Here is a 21,578-nt window from a genome sequence, read left to right as displayed (position 1 = left end):
GAGACTGGATCCACAGAGAGGGGATCAACAGAGAGGGGATCCACAGAGAGGGGATCCACAGAGAGGGGATCAACAGAGAGAGGATCCACAGAGAGGGGATCAACAGAGAGAGGATCCACAGAGAGGGGATCCACAGAGACTGGATCCACAGAGAGGGGATCAACAGAGAGGGGATCCACAGAGAGGGGATCCACAGAGAGGGGATCCACAGAGAGGGGATCAACAGAGAGGGGATCAACAGAGACTGGATCCACAGAGAGGGGATCCACAGAGAGGGGATCCACAGAGACTGGATCCACAGAGAGGGGATCCACAGAGACTGGATCCACAGAGAGGGATACACAGAGAGGGGATCAACAGAGACTGGATCCACAGAGAAGGGATCCACAGAGAGGGGATCCACAGAGAGGGGATCAACAGAGAGGGGATCAACAGAGAGGGGATCCACAGAGACTGGATCCACAGAGAGGGGATCAACAGAGAGGGGATCCACAGAGAGGGGATCCACAGAGAGGGGATCCACAGAGAGGGGATCAACAGAGACTGGATCCACAGAGAAGGGATCCACAGAGAGGGGATCCACAGAGAGGGGATCAACAGAGACTTGATCCACAGAGAAGGGATCCACAGAGAGGGGATCCACAGAGAGGGGATCCACAGAGAGGGGATCCACAGAGACTGGATCCACAGAGAGGGGATCAACAGAGAGAGGATCTACAGAGAGGGGATCAACAGAGAGAGGATCAACAGAGAGGGGATCCACAGAGACTGGATCCACAGAGAGGGGATCAACAGAGAGGGGATCCACAGAGAGGGGATCCACAGAGAGGGGATCCACAGAGAGGGGATCAACAGAGACTGGATCCACAGAGAAGGGATCCACAGAGAGGGGATCCACAGAGAGGGGATCAACAGAGACTTGATCCACAGAGAAGGGATCCACAGAGAGGGGATCCACAGAGAGGGGATCCACAGAGAGGGGATCCACAGAGACTGGATCCACAGAGAGGGGATCAACAGAGAGAGGATCTACAGAGAGGGGATCAACAGAGAGAGGATCCACAGAGAGGGGATCCACAGAGACTGGATCCACAGAGAGGGGATCAACAGAGAGGGGATCCACAGAGAGGGGATCCACAGAGAGGGGATCCACAGAGAGGGGATCAACAGAGACTGGATCCACAGAGAGGGGATCAACAGAGAGGGGATCCACAGAGAGGGGATCAACAGAGAGGGGATCCACAGAGAGGGGATCCACAGAGAGGGGATCAACAGAGAGAGGATCCACAGGGAGGGGATCCACAGAGACTGGATCCACAGAGAGGGGATCAACAGAGAGGGGATCCACAGAGAGGGGATCCACAGAGAGGGGATCAATAGAGAGGGGATCAACAGAGAGGGGATCCACAGAGACTGGATCCACAGAGAGGGGATCCACAGAGAGGGGATCCACAGAGAGGGGATCCACAGAGAGGGGATCAACAGAGAGGGGATCAACAGTGAGAGGATCCACAGAGACTGGATCCACAGAGAGGGGATCTACAGAGAGCGGATCCACAGAGAGAGGATCCACAGAGAGGGGATCAACAGTGAGAGGATCCACAGAGAGGGGATCAACAGAGAGAGGATCCACAGAGAGGGGATCCACAGAGAGGGGATCCACAGAGAGGGGATCCACAGAGAGGGGATCCACAGAGAGGGGATCAACAGTGAGAGGATCCACAGAGAGGGGATCAACAGAGAGAGGATCCACAGTGAGAGGATCCACAGAGAGGGGACCAACAGAGAGGGGATCCATAGAGAGGGGTTTAACAGAGAGAGGATCCACAGAGCGGGGATCAACAGAGAGAGCATCCACAGAGAGGGGATCCACAGAGAGGGGATCCACAGAGACTGGATCCACAGAGAGGGGATCCACAGAGAGGGGATCCATGGACATATATAGCACCCCACTGCCTAGATAGTGCACCACGTAGGGTTCTTGTCTACAGTAGTGCTCTATGAAGGGAATAGGGTTCTGGTCTACAGTAGTGCACTATGAAGGGAATAGGGTTCTGGTCTACAGTAGTGCACTATGAAGGGAATAGGGTTCTGGTCTACAGTAGTGCTCTATGAAGGGAATAGGGTTCTGGTCTACAGTAGTGCACTATGAAGGGAATAGGGTTCTGGTCTACAGTAGTGCACTATGAAGGGAATAGGCCACCATTTCGGAGGCAGACAATGTGAACGAGGGATGTAGGCAGTAAAATAGGAGCTTCTCTACCTCAGCAGTTGGTTTATCGGCCAGATGAAACATCTCTCTGATTCTCTAAAGCCACTTTATACTCCTGGAGACATTCTAACAATCAGGTGGCTCAAATCTCTTTGCCAACCGGCTGGGTTTTTGGTCTTGGATACGAACAGTAAAGAAAGGCTCTTCAGTCCAAAGTCTCCGTCGTTTGTTGTCTTTCTTCGTCGAAGCCGGATAAATATCTGTGCGTTTGTCTATTTTATTTTGACGGACACCTTGCGATGTCGAGGGGAAAAAACTAAGCGATCAATAGAACATTACAATGATATATTTTACTACATTGGGACTGGATGCTGAGTTCGGGCTGCAAGGCTTGCAGGGACAGACCAGATACAACTTCAATTGGCACTGAGGTGTGAAGTGAGAGGTGTCGAGGCCTTTGGGCCCAGCAAGTGGCAGGAGTCTTTGAGGCCCCCTTTGAAGCCCCCTCCCGCTGTTCAGAGACCATTCGCTGGCATTTTCTACAAGACATCTGCCTCCAGAAATAAAGGCTTCTTCCAAGTGGGTGTGACACCCACCACACTCCCCCCTCTCTCCCTGGCCTGTCTCCCTCTGTCTGGTACAGGTACCCCCACCACACTCCCCCCTCTCTGCCTGGCCTGTCTCCCTCTGTCTGGTACAGGTACCCCCACCACACTCCCCCCTCTCTCCCTGGCCTGTCTCCCTCTGTCTGGTACAGGTACCCCCACCACACTCCCCCCTCTCTCTCTGGCCTGTCTCCCTCTGTCTGGTACAGGTACCCCCACCACACTCACCCCTCTCTCCCTGGTCTGTCTCCCCCTGTCTGGTACAGGTACCCCCACCACACTCACCCCTCTCTGTTCTCTCTCTCCCTGGTCTGTCTCCCTCTGTCTGGTACAGGTACCTCCACCACACTCCCCCCTCTCTGTTCTCTCTCTCCCTGGCCTGTCTCCCCCTGTCTGGTACAGGTACCCCACCACACGCACCCCTCTCTGTTCACTCTCTCCCTGGCCTGTCTCCCTCTGTCTGGTACAGGTACCCCCACCACACTCACCCCTCTCTGTTCTCTCTCTCCCTGGTCTGTCTCCCCCTGTCTGGTACAGGTACCCGCACCACACTCACCCCTCTCTGTTCTCTCTCTCCCTGGTCTGTCTCCCCCTGTCTGGTACAGGTACCCCCACCACACTCACCCCTCTCTGTTCTCTCTCTCCCTGGCCTGTCTCCCTCTGTCTGTTACAGGTACCCGCACCACACTCACCCCTCTCTGTTCTCTCTCTCCCTGGCCTGTCTCCCTCTGTCTGGTACAGGTACCTCCACTACACTCACCCCTCTCTGTTCACTCTCTCCCTGGCCTGTCTCTTTCTGTCTGGTACAGGTACCCCACCACACTCACCCCTCTCTCCCTGGCCTGTCTCCCCCTGTCTGGTACAAGTACCTCCACCACACTCCCCGTCTCTCCCTGGCCTGTCTCCCCCTGTCTGGTACAGGTACCTCCACCACACTCCTCCCTCTCTCCCTGGCCTGTTTCCCCTGTCTGGTACAGGTACCCCCACTACACTCCCCCCTCTCTCCCTGGCCTGTCTCCCCCTGTCTGGTACAGGTACCTCCACCACACTCACCCCTCTCTCCCTGGCCTGTCTCCCCCTGTCTGGTACAGGTACCTCCACTACACTCCCCCCTCTCTCCCTGGCCTGTCTCCCTCTGTCTGGTACAGGTACCTCCACTACACTCACCCCTCTCTGTTCACTCTCTCCCTGGCCTGTCTCTTTCTGTCTGGTACAGGTACCCCACCACACTCACCCCTCTCTCCCTGGCCTGTCTCCCCCTGTCTGGTACAAGTACCTCCACCACACTCCCCGTCTCTCCCTGGCCTGTCTCCCCCTGTCTGGTACAGGTACCTCCACCACACTCCTCCCTCTCTCCCTGGCCTGTTTCCCCTGTCTGGTACAGGTACCCCCACTACACTCCCCCCTCTCTCCCTGGCCTGTCTCCCCCTGTCTGGTACAGGTACCTCCACCACACTCACCCCTCTCTCCCTGGCCTGTCTCCCCCTGTCTGGTACAGGTACCTCCACCACACTCCCCCCTCTCTCCCTGGCCTGTCTCCCCCTGTCTGGTACAGGTACCTCCACTACACTCCCCCCTCTCTCCCTGGCCTGTCTCCCCCTGTCTGGTACAGGTACCTCCACCACACTCCCCCCTCTCTCCCTGGCCTGTCTCCCCCTGTCTGGTACAGGTACCTCCACTACACTCCCCCCTCTCTCCCTGGCCTGTCTCCCCCTGTCTGGTACAGGTACAGATGTGTATTTGTTCCCACACTCGGGACTCTGACTATCTAAAAACTAAAAACATTTGTCAGAAAAACTAAAAACTAAAAACATTTGTCATAAGAAATTAGCTCCCTGGTATACAGAAAATTCCCGAGCTCTGAAGCTTCCTGAAAACTGGAACAGAAATGGCGCCACACCAAACTGGAAGTGTTCCGACTAGCTTGGAAAGACAGTACCGTATCGAAGAGCCCTCACTGCTGCTCCACCGAACTGGAAGTCTTCTGACTAGCTTGGAAAGACAGTACCGTGCCGTATCGAAGAGCCCTCACTGCTGCTCCACCAAACTGGAAGTCTTCCTACTAGCTTGGAAAGACAGTACCGTGCCGTATCGAAGAGCCCTCACTGCTGCTACACCAAACTGGAAGTTTTCTGACTAGCTTGGAAAGACAGAACAGTATCGAAGAGCCCTCACTGCTGCTCCACCAAACTGGAAGTCTTCTGACTAGCTTGGAAAGACAGAACAGTATCGAAGAGCCCTCACTGCTGCTCCACCAAACTGGAAGTCTTCCAATTAGCTTGGAAAGACAGAACCGTATCGAAGAGCCCTCACTGCTGCTCCACCAAACTGGAGGTCTTCCAATTAACTCGGAAAGACAGAACAGTATCGAAGAGCCCTCACTGCTGCTCCACCAAACTGGAAGTCTTCTGACTAGCTTGGAAAGACAGAACAGTATCGAAGAGCCCTCACTGCTGCTCCACCAAACAGGAAGTCTTCTGACTAGCTTGGAGAGACAGTACCGTGCCGTATCGAAGAGCCCTCACTGCTGCTACACCAAACTGGAAGTCTTCTGACAAGCTTGGAAAGACAGTACCGTGCCGTATCGAAGAGCCCTCACTGCTGCTCCACCAAACAGGAAGTCTTCCGACTAGCTTGGAAAGACAGAACAGTATTGAAGAGCCCTCACTGCTGCTCCACCAAACTGGAAGTCTTCTGACTAGCTTGGAAAGACAGTACCGTGCCGTATCGAAGAGCCCTCACTGCTGCTCCACCAAACAGGAAGTCTTCTGACTAGCTTGGAAAGACAGAACTGTATCGAAGAGCCCTCACTGCTGCTCCATCATCCTATTTTTCCAACTTAATTGAGGAAAATAAGAACTATCCAAAATGTGTTTTTGATACTGTCGCAAAGCTAACTATAAAGCAGCATTCCCCAAGAGAGGATGGCTTTCACCTCAGCAGTGATAAATTCATTAACTTCTTTGAGGAAAAGATCATGATCATTAGAAAGGAAATTACGGACTCCTCTTTAAATCTGCATATTCCTCCAAAGCTCAGTTGTCCTGAGTCTGCACAACACTGCCAGGACCTGGATCAAGGGAGACACTCAAGTGTTTTAGTACTATATCTCTTGACACAATGATGAAAATAATAATGGTCTCTAAACCTTCAAGCTGCATACTGGACCCTATTCCAACTAAACTACTGAAAGAGCTGCTTCCTGTGCTTGGCCCTCCTATGTTGAACATAATAAACGTCTCTCTATCCACCGGATGTGTTCCAAACTCACTAAAAGTGGCGGTAATAAAGCCTCTATTGAAAAAGCCAAACCTTGACCCAGAAAATATAAAAAACTATCGGCCGATATCGAATCTCCCATTCCTCTCAAAATGTTTTTGAAAAAGCTGTTACGCAGCAACTCACTGCCTTCCTGAAGACAAACAATGTATACGAAATGCTTCAGTCTAGTTTTAGACCCCATCATAGCACTGAGACTGCACTTGTGAAGCTGGTAAATGACCTTTTAATGGAGTGAGACCGAGGCTCTGCATCTGTTCTCGTGCTCCTAGACTTTAGTGCTGCTTTTGATACCATCGATCACCCCATTCTTTCGGAGAGATTGGAAACCCAAATTGGTCTACATGGACAAGTTCTGGCCTGGTTTAGATCTTACCTGTCAGAAAGATATCAGTTTGTCTCTGTGGATGGTTTGTCCTCTGACAAATCAACTGTACATTTCTGTGTTCCTCAAGGTTCCATTTTAGGACCAATATTGTTTTCCCTATATATTTTACCTCTTGTGGATGTCATTCGAAAACATAATGTTAACTTTCACTGCTATGTGGATGACACACAGCTGTACATTTCGATGAAACATGGTGAAGCCCCAAAATTGCCCTCGCTAGAAGCCCGTGTTTCAGACATAATGAATTGGATGGCTGCAAATGTTCTACTTTTAAACTCGGACAAAACAGAGATGGTGTTCTAGGTCCCAAGAAACAGAGAGATCTTCTGTTGAATCTGACAATTAATCTTAATGGTTGTACAGTCGTCTCAAATAAAACTGTAAAGGACCTCGGCGTTACTCTGGACCCTGATCTCTCTCTTGATGAATATATCGAGACTGTTTCAAGGACAGCTTTTTTTCCTTCTAAGTAACATTGCAAAAATCTGAAATGTTCTGTCCAAAAATGATGCAGAGAAATGTATCCATGCTTTTGTCACTTCTAGGTTAGACTACTGCAATGCTCTACTTTCTGGCTACTCGGATAAAGCACTAAATAAACTTCAGTTAGTGCTAAATATGGATGCTAGAATCCTGACTAGAACCCAAAAAATGTTATCATAATACTCCAGTGCCTCCCTACACTGGCTTCCTGTTTAGGCAAGGGCTGATTTCAAGGTTTTACTGCTAACCTACAAAGCATTACATGGGCTTGCTCCTACGTATCTTTCCGATTTGGTCCTGCCGTACATACCTACACGTACGCTACGGTCACAAGACGCAGGCCTCCTTACTGTCCCTAGAATTTCTAAACAAACAGCTGGAGGCAGGGCTTTCTCCTATAGAGCTACATTTTTATGGAATGGTCTGCCTACCCATGTGAGAGACCCAGACTCGGTCTCAACGTTTAAGTCTTCATTGAAGACTCATCTCTTCAGTAGGTCCTATGAGGCAGTAGGGTAGCTGCAGGGTTGCCTAGTGGTTAGAGCGTTGGAATAGTAACCGGAATGTTGCAAGTTCAAATCCCCAAGCTGACAAGGTACAACTCTGTCATTCTGCCCCTGAACAGGCAGTTAACCCACTGTTCCTAGGCCATCATTGAAAATAAGAATGTATTCTTATCTTAATTTATTTGAGGCTAAATTGATTTCATTTATGTTTTATATTAAGTTAAAATAAGTGTTAATTCAGTATTGTTGTAATTGTCATTATTACAAATAAAAAAAGAAAAAAATTGGTCGATTAATCGCTGTCAGGTTTTTTGGTCCTCCAATAATCGGTATCGGTATCGGCGTTGAAAAAAATCCTAATCGGTCGACCTCTACTCCAAACACCAAGAAAAGGCTACTCTAAGAGACACACAACAACGTTACTACAACATATCCAATGGACCACCAGAGACATTCTTCAAAGGACAAAGGACTCGGTTTGGCAACACGGCCTTACATCTACCACCAACCTACGGAAGCGCAGCTCATAGTAAATATTTATTGCATTTTCCTTTTCCAAATGGGAGGTAATTTAGAATGCATAAGATACTTTATTTACGATAGCACAGCTTCTTCCTTTGGTCTTCAGTCTTCCCGCTCTTTCACTCAAACCCAGCCCCTTTTCTTTTGTGTAACAAGCTGTCATATCTGTTCCGCCCGCTAGGGACGTTTTCCTTTATGACGTAATTTGTAATCAAGTTATGATTTAATTATGTGTATGTGTAATTCTGTGTGATTAGTTAGGGTATTTAGTAAATAAATAATTAAACCCAATTTTGTAATGCTGATTCAACTTGTTAGCCAGGGTTCGTGAAGATAACCAAGAATTTACAACTTTCAGATGAGACTGAATTAAGGTGACAATTAATATTGACTGCTAATGATGTAAAATATTACTAGGTCTTTAAGAGTTTATTCGGAAGATAACAGCTCTATAAATATTATTTTGTGGTGCCCTGACTTTCTAGTTAATTACATTTACATGATTAGCTCAATCAGGTAATATTAATTACGGAGAAATTATTTTATAGAATAGCATGTCATATCACTTAATCCGGCATAGACACGACATGTGATAGGTGGTGCAGTTATGTGTGTCTGATGGCAGTGTATTCCAGACATGGGAAGCTCTCACAGAAAAAATGGATTTACTAAAGGTGCTTTTCCTTAAGGGAACTATACAGTCACCTCTCATGGCAGACCTTGTGGATCTGCTGCCATAGGTTTGGGTTTTCTGTTTAACAAAAATACTGAGTGGAGGGGGAGCCAGGCCATTTAGGATCTTGAATGCAAGACAGTGTATTGCATCGCACACTCAAACTGGATGGTTTTATCTCAATCTCTTCATTCAAAGACTCAATCATGGACACTCTTACTGATAGTTGTGGCTGCTATGCGTGATGTATTGTTGTCTCTACCTTCTTGCCCTTTGTGCTGTTGTCTGGGCTCAATAATGTTTGTACCATGTTTTGTGTTGCCGCCATGTTGTTGTGCTACCGTGTTGTGTTGCTACCATGTTGTTGTGCTACCGTGTTGTGTTGCTACCATGTTGTTGTGCTACCGTGTTGTTGTGCTACCGTGTTGTGTTGCTACCATGTTGTTGTGCTACCGTGTTGTGTTGCTACCATGTTGTTGTGCTACCGTGTTGTGTTGCTACCATGTTGTGTTGCCATGTGTTGCTGCCTTGCTATGTTGTTGTCTTAGGTCTCTCTTTATGTAGTGTTGTGTTGTCTCTCTTTATGTAGTGTTGTGGTGTCTCTCTTTATGTAGTGTTGTGTTGTCTCTCTTTATGTAGTGTTGTGGTGTCTCTCTTTATGTAGTGTTGTGGTGTCTCTCTTGTTGTGATGTGTGTTTTGTCCTCTATTTATATTGTATTTATTGTTGTTGTCCTATAATATTATTATTATTATTGTAATCCCAGGCCACCCCATCCCCACAAGAGGCCTTTTTCCTTTCGGTAGGTCATCATAGTAAAGACAAATGAGTTCTTAACTGACTTTCCTAGTTAAATAAAGGTTGAATAAAAAAATAGAATATGGTTAGAGACAGACAATCGGACGGACAGACGAAAGCAAAATTCCTTCCTCTGTGGAAACAAGCGGGCGGTTGGTTTGTTGGCACATTTCTACTGCCGGTCTTCTTAACAGCAGTCCAAATCTAATAGGTTTTATAATGAACTGCTAGGAAGCTGCATGTGGTACTGAGCAGGGAGGGAAGTGCAGCTTACTCTCCTCTCTGATAGGACTCTGGTCAAAAGTAGTGCACTATGTAGGAAATAAGGTGCCCTTTGGGACGTGGGCTCTGTGTAGGGTACATTGGTTGTACGGCGGTGTGATGGGAGAGGGATGGAAGGTTGACATTTTTTTCAAATAGCATTTGATTGATCTTCTCCACCCCACAGTGAGGCAGGCAGGGAAAATGCTAACTCTCTCCCCTCTCCCAGTCCTCACCTCCCTCTCTCTCTTCTTCTCTCGCTCTCCTCTCTCTTTCTCCCTCTGTCTCCCGTCTCTCTCTCACTCCGCTTTATCTCCCTCTCTCTCTCTTCTCTCTCTTTCTCTCCTCTCCCTCTCTCCTCTCCCTCTCTCTACCTCCCTCTCTCTACCTCCCTCTCTCTACCTCCCTCTCTCTACCTCCCTCTCTCTCTCTTCTCTCTCTTTCTCTCCCCTTCCAATCTACCCTCTCTCCTCTCCCTCTCTCCTCTCCCTCTCTCTACCTCCCTCTCTCTCGAAAAGTGTCAATACCCTGGGGTTTTTAACCATGGCAGTTATAACACAGATAATAAAGTAATGATGTCTGGACTAAAACCCTCTACACTACTGAGCCAGTCCCCTCTACACTACTGAGCCAGTCCTCTCTACACTACTGAGCCAATCCCTTCTACACTACTGAGCCAGTCCCCTCTACACTACTGAGCCAGTCCCCTCTACACTACTGAGCCAGTCCCCTCTACACTACTGAGCCAGTCCCCTCTACACTACTGAGCCAGTCCCCTCGACACTACTGAGCCAGTCCCCTCTACACTACTGAGCCAGTCCCCTCTACACTACTGAGCCAGTCCCCTCTACACTACTGAGCCAGTCCCCTCTGCACTACTGAGCCAGTCCCCTCTACACTACTGAGCCAGTCCCCTCTACACTACTGAGCCAGTCCCCTCTACACTACTGATTCAGTCCCCTTCCCTCCCCTCTTCACTACTGAGCCAGTCCCCTCCCCTCCCCTCCTCTCTGTAAACACTGTTCAACAGAGCTGCTGCCACGGTAATCTCAGGTTTTGGTCTGCGAGGGGCACACAGGGATGTCCTTCTGGACAAAGACATCAATTCAATGTCTTTTCCACATTGGTTCAGCATAATTTAATTGAAATTACGTGGAAACAACGATGATTCAACCAGTGTGTACCCAGTGGGTTGTTTTCCCTTTATGGGAAAAAGGACTGAACAAAAGGTGACATTTCTCTGCCGTCCAAAGTGATTAAGATGAATTAAGACAATTTCATTAGAGAGACGCCACAGTGAACAACAAACGTTCCCACAATGTTAGAGAACGTTCCCTTTAGAGTCTCATTGACGTCATTAACTAACCGTTTCATAAGAATGTTCCTGTGATGTGCAAGGCCATTCCTTTAATGTCAAATAATACTTACCCAGAATGTGGTTACAATGTTCTCTGAATTTAAGATATTTAAGCAATACTATCTCCCTCTCTGGCATTAGAGGGCGCCAAGCTACCCAGCAATACTCTCTCCCTCTTTCCCTCCCTGGTGTTAGAGGGCGCCAGGCTACCCAGCAATACTCTCTCCCTCTTTCCCTCCCTGGTGTTAGAGGGCGCCAGGCTACCCAGCATGCCTCCTCCCGCTCTCCCTCCCTGGTGTTAGAGGGCAGCAGGCTACCCAGCATGCCTGCTCTCTCCCTCCCTGGCGTTAGAGGGCACCAAGCTACCCAGCACTACGCACTCATTCCACCATCATTATGCACCCCTGTTTCCATCGTCATGCGCATCAGCGATTTATTGGACTCACCAGGACTCAATCATCTGTTTTCATTACCTCCCCTTTATCTGTCTGTTTCCCAGGTTGTTCCCTGCTTCAGCATTATTGCCGTCATGTCGTTTTGTTTCCCCCCGTGTTCTGATGCCGTTCCTGTTCCTGTTCCTGTTCCATGTCCTTTGGTAATTAAATGTCCACTACCTGCTTCTCATCTCCAGCGTTGGTTCTTACAATCACGCCTGGTTACTGTTGCCAAGCCAATCAAGGGCCCTGATTGGTAAACCATTGATCCATTCATAGCTCTTTGTCTGTTGGCAAAAGTGCTTTTAACATAATGTTTCAAACTACATATTTGACTTTGACGTGATATATAATGACGCCGGAGGAGATGGCTGCCGTTCCTAACCAATTTAGCTATTTTATGTGTTTTTTTTTTTTACATTGTTTGTAACTTATTTTGTACATAATGTTGATGCTACCGTCTCTTATAACCGAAAAATAGCTTCTGGACATCAGAACAGGGATCGCTCACCTCGAACTGGACAAAGCTTTTTTTTCTTTAAATGAGTCAGACAAGAAGGATATAATGTTGCTCCCGGACAAGGACCAAATCCCCGTCATTCACATGAAGAAAATACGGAAATACAGGGGGCGGAGATCAGGGTGCCTTGTGAGAATTTGTCGGCGAGTGGGTAACCCGCCTCTACCATCCTTTCTATTGGCCAACGTGCAATCACTGGAGAATAAACTGGACGAGTTCCTTTCGAGACTATCCTACCAATGGGACATTAAAGACTTGAATATCTTATGTTTCACCGAGTTGTGGCCGAACAGTTGTCAGTATCAGTATCTCATGATAAGCTGAAGACCACACTATCGACCAAGAGAGTTCTCATCTTTATTTTTCTTAGCCGTCTATTTATTTATTAAGACTGCACTCAACCAACTCTATAAGCAAACAGGAAAATGCTCATCCAGAAGCCGCACTCCTAGTGGCCGGAGACTTTAATGCAGGGAAACTATAATCTGTTTTATCTCATTTCTAGCAGCATGTCACCAGAGTAAAACAAATTCTAGACCACCTTTACTCCACACACAGAGATGTGTATTCCATTTGGCAAGTCTGACCATCATTTTATCCTCCTGATTCCTGCTTACAAGCAAAAATTAAAGCAGGAAGCACCAGTGACTCGCCAAATACGGAAGGGGTCAGGTGACGCAGATGCTAAGCTACAAGACTGTTTTGCCAGCACAGACTGGAGTATGCTCCGTGATTCATCCAATGGCATTGAGGAGTACAACACCTCAGTCACCAACTTCATCAATAAGTGCATCGACGACGTCGTCCCCACAGTGACCGTACGTACATATCCTAACCAGAAGCCATGGATTACAGGCAACATCCGCACCGAGCTAAAGGCTAGAGCTGCCAGCTTTCAAGGAGTGGGACACTAATCCGGACGCTTATAAAAAAATCCCACTATGCCCTCAGACGAACCATCAAACAGTCAAAGCGTCAATTTAGTCCTACAACACCGGCTCTGATGCTTGTCGGATGTGGCTTGTAAACGATTACGGACTAAAGGGAAACCCAGCTGCGAGCTGCCCAGTGACACAAGCCTCAATTGCACTCCACACTACCCTTTCCCACGTGGACGAAAGGAACACCTCCTGTTCTCCCTGTTCACCCACGACCGAGTGGCCAAGCCAGCTCCAACACCATCATTAAGTTTGCTGACCACACAACGGTAGTAGGCCTGATCACTGACAACAATGAGACAGCCTATAGGGAGGAAGTCAGAGACCTGGCAGTGTGCTACCAGGACAATAACCTCAACATGAGCAAGACAAAGGAGATGATCGTGGACTACAGGAAAAGGAGGGCCAAACATGCCGGCATTCCCATCAACAGGGCTGTAGTGGAGCGGGTCGAGAGTTTCAAGTTCTTCACAACAAGAAAGTTGTGAAGAGGGCACAACAACGCCTTTTCCCCCTCAGGAGACTGAAAAGATTTGGCATAGGTCCCCAGATCCTCAAAAAGTTCTACATCTGACCGTAAGGCATTACAGAGAGTAGTGCGTACGGCCCAGTACATCACTGGGGCCAAGCTTCCTGCCATCCAGGACCTCTATACCAGGCAGTGCCAGAGGAAGGCCCAAAATATGTTCAAAAGGCTCCTTAACAGCTTCTACCCCCAAGCCATAAGATGGCTGAACAATTAATCAAATGGCCACCCCAGACTATTTACATTGAACCCCCCCCTTTTGTTTTTTCACTGCTGCTACTCGCTGTTTATTATCTACGTCACAACACAGATCTAGGATTATACATCCTTTACAACTACACAGGTCTAGGACTATACATGATATTCAACAACACAGGTCTTGGACCACTACCTCTACCACTACCACTACCACCTTCACTACCTCTATCTCTTCCAGTTCCACTACCTCTACCTCTACCTCTATACCACTACCACTACCACCTTCACTACCTCTATCTCTTCCAGTTCCACTACCTCTACCTCTACCTCTATACCACTACCACTACCACCTTCACTACCTCTATCTCTTCCAGTTCCACTACCTCTACCTCTACCTCTATACCACTACCACTACCACCTTCACTACCTCTATCTCTTCCAGTTCCACTACCTCTTCCTCTACCTCTATACCACTACCACCTTCACTACCTCTATCTCTTCCAGTTCCACTACCTCTACCTCTACCTCTATACCACTACCACTACCACCTTCACTACCTCTATCTCTTCCAGTTCCACTACCACTACCTCTACCTCTACCTCTATACCACTACCACTACCACCTTCACTACCTCTATCTCTTCCAGTTCCACTACCTCTACCTCTACCTCTATACCACTACCACTACCACCTTCACTACCTCTATCTCTTCCAGTTCCACTACCTCTACCTCTACCTCTATACCACTACCACTACCACCTTCACTACCTCTATCTCTTCCAGTTCCACTACCTCTACCTCTACCTCTATACCACTACCACTACCACCTTCACTACCTCTATCTCTTCCAGTTCCACTACCTCTACCTCTAACTCTATACCACTACCACTACCTCTACCACTACCTCTACCACTAACCTCGACCACAACCTCTACCTCTACCTCTACCACAACCTTTACCTCTACCACTACCTCGACCACAACCTCTACCTCTACCTCTACCTCTACCACAACCTATACCACTACCTCTACCACTACCTCTACCACTACCAATACCTCTATCACTACCACTACCTCTACCTGTACCACTACCTCTAACTCTACCTTTACCTCTGCCTCTACCACTACCTCTGCCTCTACCTCTTCCACTACCTCTTCCACTACCACTACCTCTACCTGTACCACTACCTCTACCTCTACCTATACCTCTACCACTACCTCCACCTCTACCTCTTCCACTACCACTACCACTACATCTACCTCTACCTCTACCTCTTCCACTACCACTACCACTACCAATACCTCTATCACTACCACTACCTCTACCTGTACAACTACCTCTACCTCTACCTATCCCCTCTACCTCTACCTCTACCTCTTCTACTACCTCTACCTCTACCACTACCTCTACCTCTACCTCTACCACTACCTCTACCACGACCACTACCACTACCACTACCTCGACCAATACCACTAACTCGACCTCTACCTCTACCAATATCACTACCCCTACCTGTACCACTACCTCTACCTCTACCACTACCTCTACCTCTACCACTACCTCTTCCACTATCTCCATCGCTACCTCGACCACTAACTCTACCTCTTCCACTACAGCTACCTCTACCACTACCACTACCTCTACCTCTACCACTACCTCTACCACTACCTCTACCACGACCTCTACCTCTACCTCTTCCACTACCTCTTCCACTACCTCTACCACTACCTCTACCACTACCTCTACCTCTCCCTCTACCTCTACCACCACCTCTACCACTACCACTACCTCTACCTCTACCTCTACCTCTTCTACTACCTCTACCACTACCACTAACTCAACCTCTACCTCTACCACTACCTCTACCTCTACCTCTACCACTACCTCTACCACGACCACTACCACTACCACTACCTCGACCAATACCACTAACTCGACCTCTACCTCTACCAATATCACTACCCCTACCTGTACCACTACCTCTACCACTACTTCTACCTCTACCACTACCTCTACCTCTACCACTACCTCTTCCACTATCTCCATCGCTACCTCGACCACTAACTCTACCTCTTCCACTACAGCTACCTCTACCACTACCACTACCTCTACCTCTACCACTACGTCTACCACTACCTCTACCACGACCTCTACCACTACCTCTACCACTACCTCTACCTCTCCCTCTACCTCTACCACCACCTCTACCACTACCACTACCTCTACCACGACCTCTACCTCTACCACTACCTCTTCCTCTACCACTACCACCTCCACTACCTCTACCTCTTCCAGTAAGTCTACCTCTACCTCTTCCACTACCACTATCTCTACCACCACCTCTACCACAACCTCTACCACTACCTCTACCACTACCACTACCTCTACCACTACCTCTACCTCTACCTCTACCTCTACCTCTACCACTACCTCTACCACTACAACTACCTCTACCACAACCTCTACCTCTACCTCTACAACTACCTCTACCACTACCACTACCACTACCACTACCTCTACCTGTACCACTACCTCTACCTCTTCCACTACCTCTACCACTACCTCTAAAACTACCATTATCCACTACCACTACCACTACCTCTAAGTCTTCCACTACCTCTTCCACTACCACTACCACTCCCTCTACCGCTACCACTACCACTACCAATACCTCTACCCCTACCACTACCTCTACCTCTACCTCTACCTGTACCACTACCTCTACCTCTACCACTACCTCTACCTCTACCTCTACCTCTTCCACTACCAACACCTATACATCTACCTCTACCTCTACCTCTTCCACTACCACTACCTCTACCATTACCTCTACCTCTACCACTAACCCTACTACTACCACAACCCCTACTACTACCACCACCACCACCCCTACCACTACCCCTATCTCTACCTCTACCACTACCTCTACTACTCTACCTCTTCAACTACTACTACCACTAACCCTACCACTACCCCTACCTCTACCTCTACCACTACCTCTACTACTCTACCTCTACCACTACCTCTACCTCTATCCCTACCCCTACCACTACCCCTAACTCTACCTCTACCACTACTTCTACTACTCTACCTCTTCCACTACTACTACTATTCTACCTCTACCATTACCTCTACTACTCTACCTCTTCCACTACTACCACTGCCTCTACCACTACCCCCAACTCTATATCTACCACTACCTCTACTACTCTACCTCTACTACTACCTCTACCTCTACTCCTACCACTACCCCCGGACTCTACCTCTACCACGGCTTCTACTACTCTATCTCTACCTCTACCACTACCTCTACCTCTACCACTACCTCTAGCTCTATCCCTACCACTACCCCTAACTCTACCTCTACCACTAATTCTACTACTCTACCTCTACCACTACCACTACCTCTACCTCTACTACTACCTCTACCACTACATCTTCCTCTACCTCTACCACTACCTCTACTACTCTACATCTACCACTACCTATTCCTCTACCTCTACCACTACCTCTTCCTCTACCACTACCTCTTCCTCTACCTCTACCACTACCTCTACTACTCTACATCTACCACGACCTCTTCCTCTACCTCTACCACTACCTCTTCCACTACCACTACGTCTACCTCTACTACTACCTCTACCACTACATCTTCCTCTACCTCTACCACTACCTCTACTACTCTACATCTACCACTACCTCTTCCTCTACCTCTACCACTACCTCTTCCTCTACCACTACCTCTTCCTCTACCTCTACCACTACCTATACTACTCTACCCCTACCACTACCACTACCTCTTCCTCTACCACTACCTCTTCCTCTACCACTACCTCTACCTCTACCACTCCCTCTACTACTCTACCTCTACCACTACCACTACCACTACCTCTTCCTCTACCACTACCTCTACTACTCTACCTCTACCACTACCACTACCTCTACCTCTACCTCTACCTCTACCCCTAACTCTACCTCTACCACTACTTCTACTACTCTACCTCTACCACTACCACTACCTCTTCCTCTACCACTACCTCTTCCTCTACCTCTCCCACTACCTCTACATCTACCTCTCCCTCTACTACTCTACCTCTACCACTACCACCACCTCTTCCTCTACCACTACCTCTACTACTCTACCTCTACCACTACCTCTTCCTCTACCTCTACCTCTTCCTCTATCACTACCACTTCCTCTACCTCTACCACTACCTCTACCACTACCTCTGCCACTACCTCTACTACTCTACCTCTACCACTACCACTACCACTACCACTACCACTTCCTCTACCTCTTCCTCTACCTCTGCCACTACCTCTACCTCTACCTCTACCACTACCACTACCTCTACCTACCTCTACCCCTAACTCTACCTCTACCACTACTTCTACTACTCTACCTCTACCACTACCACTACCTCTTCCTCTACCACTACCTCTTCATCTACCTCTGCCACTACCTCTACTACTCTACCTCTACCACTACCACTACCACTACCACTACCACTACCACTACCACTTCCTCTACCTCTTCCTCTTCCTCTACCTCTGCCACTACCTCTACTACTCTACCTCTACCTCTATCTCTACCACTACCCCCACCTCTACCTCTACCACTACCACTACTACTCTACCTTTTCCACTCCTACTACCACTACCCCTACCTCTACCTCTACCACTACCTCAGCTACTCTACCTCTACCACCACCTCTACCTCTACCCCTACCCCTACCACTACCTCTAACTCTACCCCTACCACTACTTCTACTACTCTACCTCTTCCACTACTACTACTATTCTAACTCTACCACTACCTCTACTACTCTACCTCTTCCACTACTACTACCACTACCCCTACCACTACCCCTACCTCTACCTCTACACTACCTCTACCACTACCTCTAACTCTACCTCTACCACTACCTCTACTACTCTACCTCTACTACCACCTCTACCTCTTCCCCTACCACTACCCCGAACTCTACCTCTACCACGGCTTCTACTACTCTACCTCTACCACTACCTCTACCTCTACCATTACCTCTACCTCTATCCCTACCATTACCCCTAACTCTACCTCTACCACTACTTCTACTACTCTACCTCTACCAATACCACTACCTCTTCCTTTACCAGTACCACTACCTATTCCTCTACCTCTACCACAACCTCTTCCTCTACCACTCCCTCTTCCTCTACCTCTACCACTACCTCATCCTCTACCACTACCACTACCTCTTCCTCTACCTCTACCTCTACCACTACCTCTACTACTCTACCTCTACCACTACCTCTTCCTCTACCTCTACCTCTTCCTCTATCACTACCACTTCCTCTACCTCTACCACTACCTCTACCACTACCTCTACCACTACTTCTACTACTCTACCTCTACCAATACCACTACCTCTTCCTTTACCAGTACCACTACCTATTCCTCTACCTCTACCACTACCTCTTCCTCTACCACTCCCTCTTCCTCTACCTCTACCACTACCTCATCCTCTACCACTACCTCTACCTCTACCACTACCTCTACCTCTACCCCTACCACTACCCCTAACTCTACCTCTACCACTACTTCTACTACTCTACCTCTACCACTACCTCTACCCCTACCACTAGCCCTAACTGTACCTCTACCACTACCACTACTTCTACTACTCTACCTCTACCACTACCTCTACCTCTACCCCTACAACTACCCCTAACTCTACCTCTACCACTACCACTACCACTACCTCTTCCTCTACCTCTACCTCTACCACTGCTTCTACTACTCTACCTCTACCACTACCTCTACCTCTACCTCTACCACTACTTCTACTACTCTACCTCTACCACTACCCCTAACTCTACCTCTACCACTACCACTACCTCTACCACTACCTCATCATCTACCTCTACCACTACGTCTTCCTCTAACTCTACCACTACTTCTTCTACTTTATCTCTACCACTACGTCTTCCTCTACCTCTACCATTACCTCTTCCTCTACCACTACCTCTTCCTCTACCTCTACCACTACTTCTGCTACTCTACCTCTACCACTACCACTACCTCTACTTCTACCACTACCTCTACTACTCTACCTCTACCTCTACCACTACCTCTTCCTCTACCACTACCTCTTCCTCTACCTCTACCTCTACCACTACCTCTACCTCTACCACTACCTCTACTACTCTACCTCTACCCCTACTTCTACTACTCTACCTCCACCCCTACCTCTACCTCTACTACTCTACCTCTACCCCTACTTCTACTACTCTACCTCTACCACTACCTCTACTACTCTACCACTACCACTACCACTACCACTACCTCTACCTCTACCACTACCTCTACTACTCTACCTCTACCACTACCACTACCTCTACCACTACCTCTTCCTCCACCTCTACCACTACTTCTACTACTCTACCTCTACCACTACCTCTACCTCTACCACTACTACTACTTCTATCACTACCTCTTCCTCTACCTCTACCACTACCTCTACTACTCTACCTCTACTACTCTACCACTACCTCTACTACTCTACCACTACCTCTACTACTCTACCCCTATCTCTACCTCTACCACTACACCTCTACTACTCTACCTCTACCACTACCTCTACTACTCTTCCTCTACCACTACCTCTACTACTCTACTACTACCTCTACTACTCCACCCCTACCTCTACCTCTACCTCTACCTCTACTGCTCTACCTTTACTACTCTACCTCTACCACTACCTCTACTACTCTTCCTGTACCACTACCTCTACTACTCTACCTTACCCACAGCAGCTCATCCCCTGTTCTCTCTGCCGCTACCCACAGACCCCAGATGCCTTCCTGTCACAACCCAGGCTTTCTCTAGAAAGATGATCTCAAAGAGAACCCAATGCCACACAATAGTCTGGCACCTCAGCACCTTCCTCACTGCCCCTGCACACTGTTACCTCTACACCACAAAGTTCCCAGAGGACTGCCTCAACCCAGGAGGAAGACATGGGCAGAGAATGACAGAGGGGGTTTTGAAAAGTGTGTCAGAACAATAATCATCGGTTGAGGTGATGTGTTGTGAGTGGCTCCTGTCCTGTCTGTCAGGGAGCATTGATGCAATAGTCTAAGGGTGTGGTCCCAATGGCACTCTATGTCCTATATAGTGCACACTTTTTGCACACTCCCTAAACACTTACCAGGAAATAAGGTGCTATATGGGACGCATCCGATGTGCAGCAGCAGCGGAAGAGGACGCCAAGCTGTGAAACATCTTCATGGGTGAATGCCGAACATTTTTGTACCTCGGAGAGAAACGAGAGGAACTGTTCTCTTACTGACGATTCTCTGCTGACAACCTAAATGATTCAGCCAGAATAAGAACTTGTGAATGTCGGAGAGAAAACAGGAAAGTGGTTTCATCCCAAATGAATCCCTACGCAGTGCCCTCCTGTTGACCAGAGCCCATATTTGGTTGTGCACTGTTTTGGGAATAGGGTGACATTTGAGACGTAGCCTGCGTATGCTGGGTTTACGGCCGCGTGGGAGACAGCAGGATGGGTATTGAATGACTCCATACAATGACTTCACACACACATCATATGGAGCTGGGAGATATGGAGTTCGTGGGAAGATAGGAAGAAAGAAGAGGAAGAAGTGGAGGAGAGTGGAAGACCTCTGCCAGATGCATCCCAGGGGGCTGTGAGGGAATAGAGAGAAGAAAGAACAGAATAAGAGAGGAAGAAAAGAAGAGACTCAGTAGGAAGAAGAGAGGAATTTAAAAAATAGATTTAGGTCACAACATTAGTTTTTTTAATCACTTCTCACTGAACCAACCAATGAACAGGGTGCGGATCGCTACAGTAGCAGTTACCTATCTTCCTCAG

This window comes from Oncorhynchus mykiss, chromosome 14, assembly GCF_057628025.1.
Source record: "Oncorhynchus mykiss isolate SJ-2025 chromosome 14, ASM5762802v1, whole genome shotgun sequence".
Taxonomy (NCBI): Eukaryota; Metazoa; Chordata; class Actinopteri; order Salmoniformes; family Salmonidae; genus Oncorhynchus; species Oncorhynchus mykiss.
The sequence above is the reverse complement of the archived record's forward strand: the minus strand, read 5'-3'. Positions refer to the sequence as shown.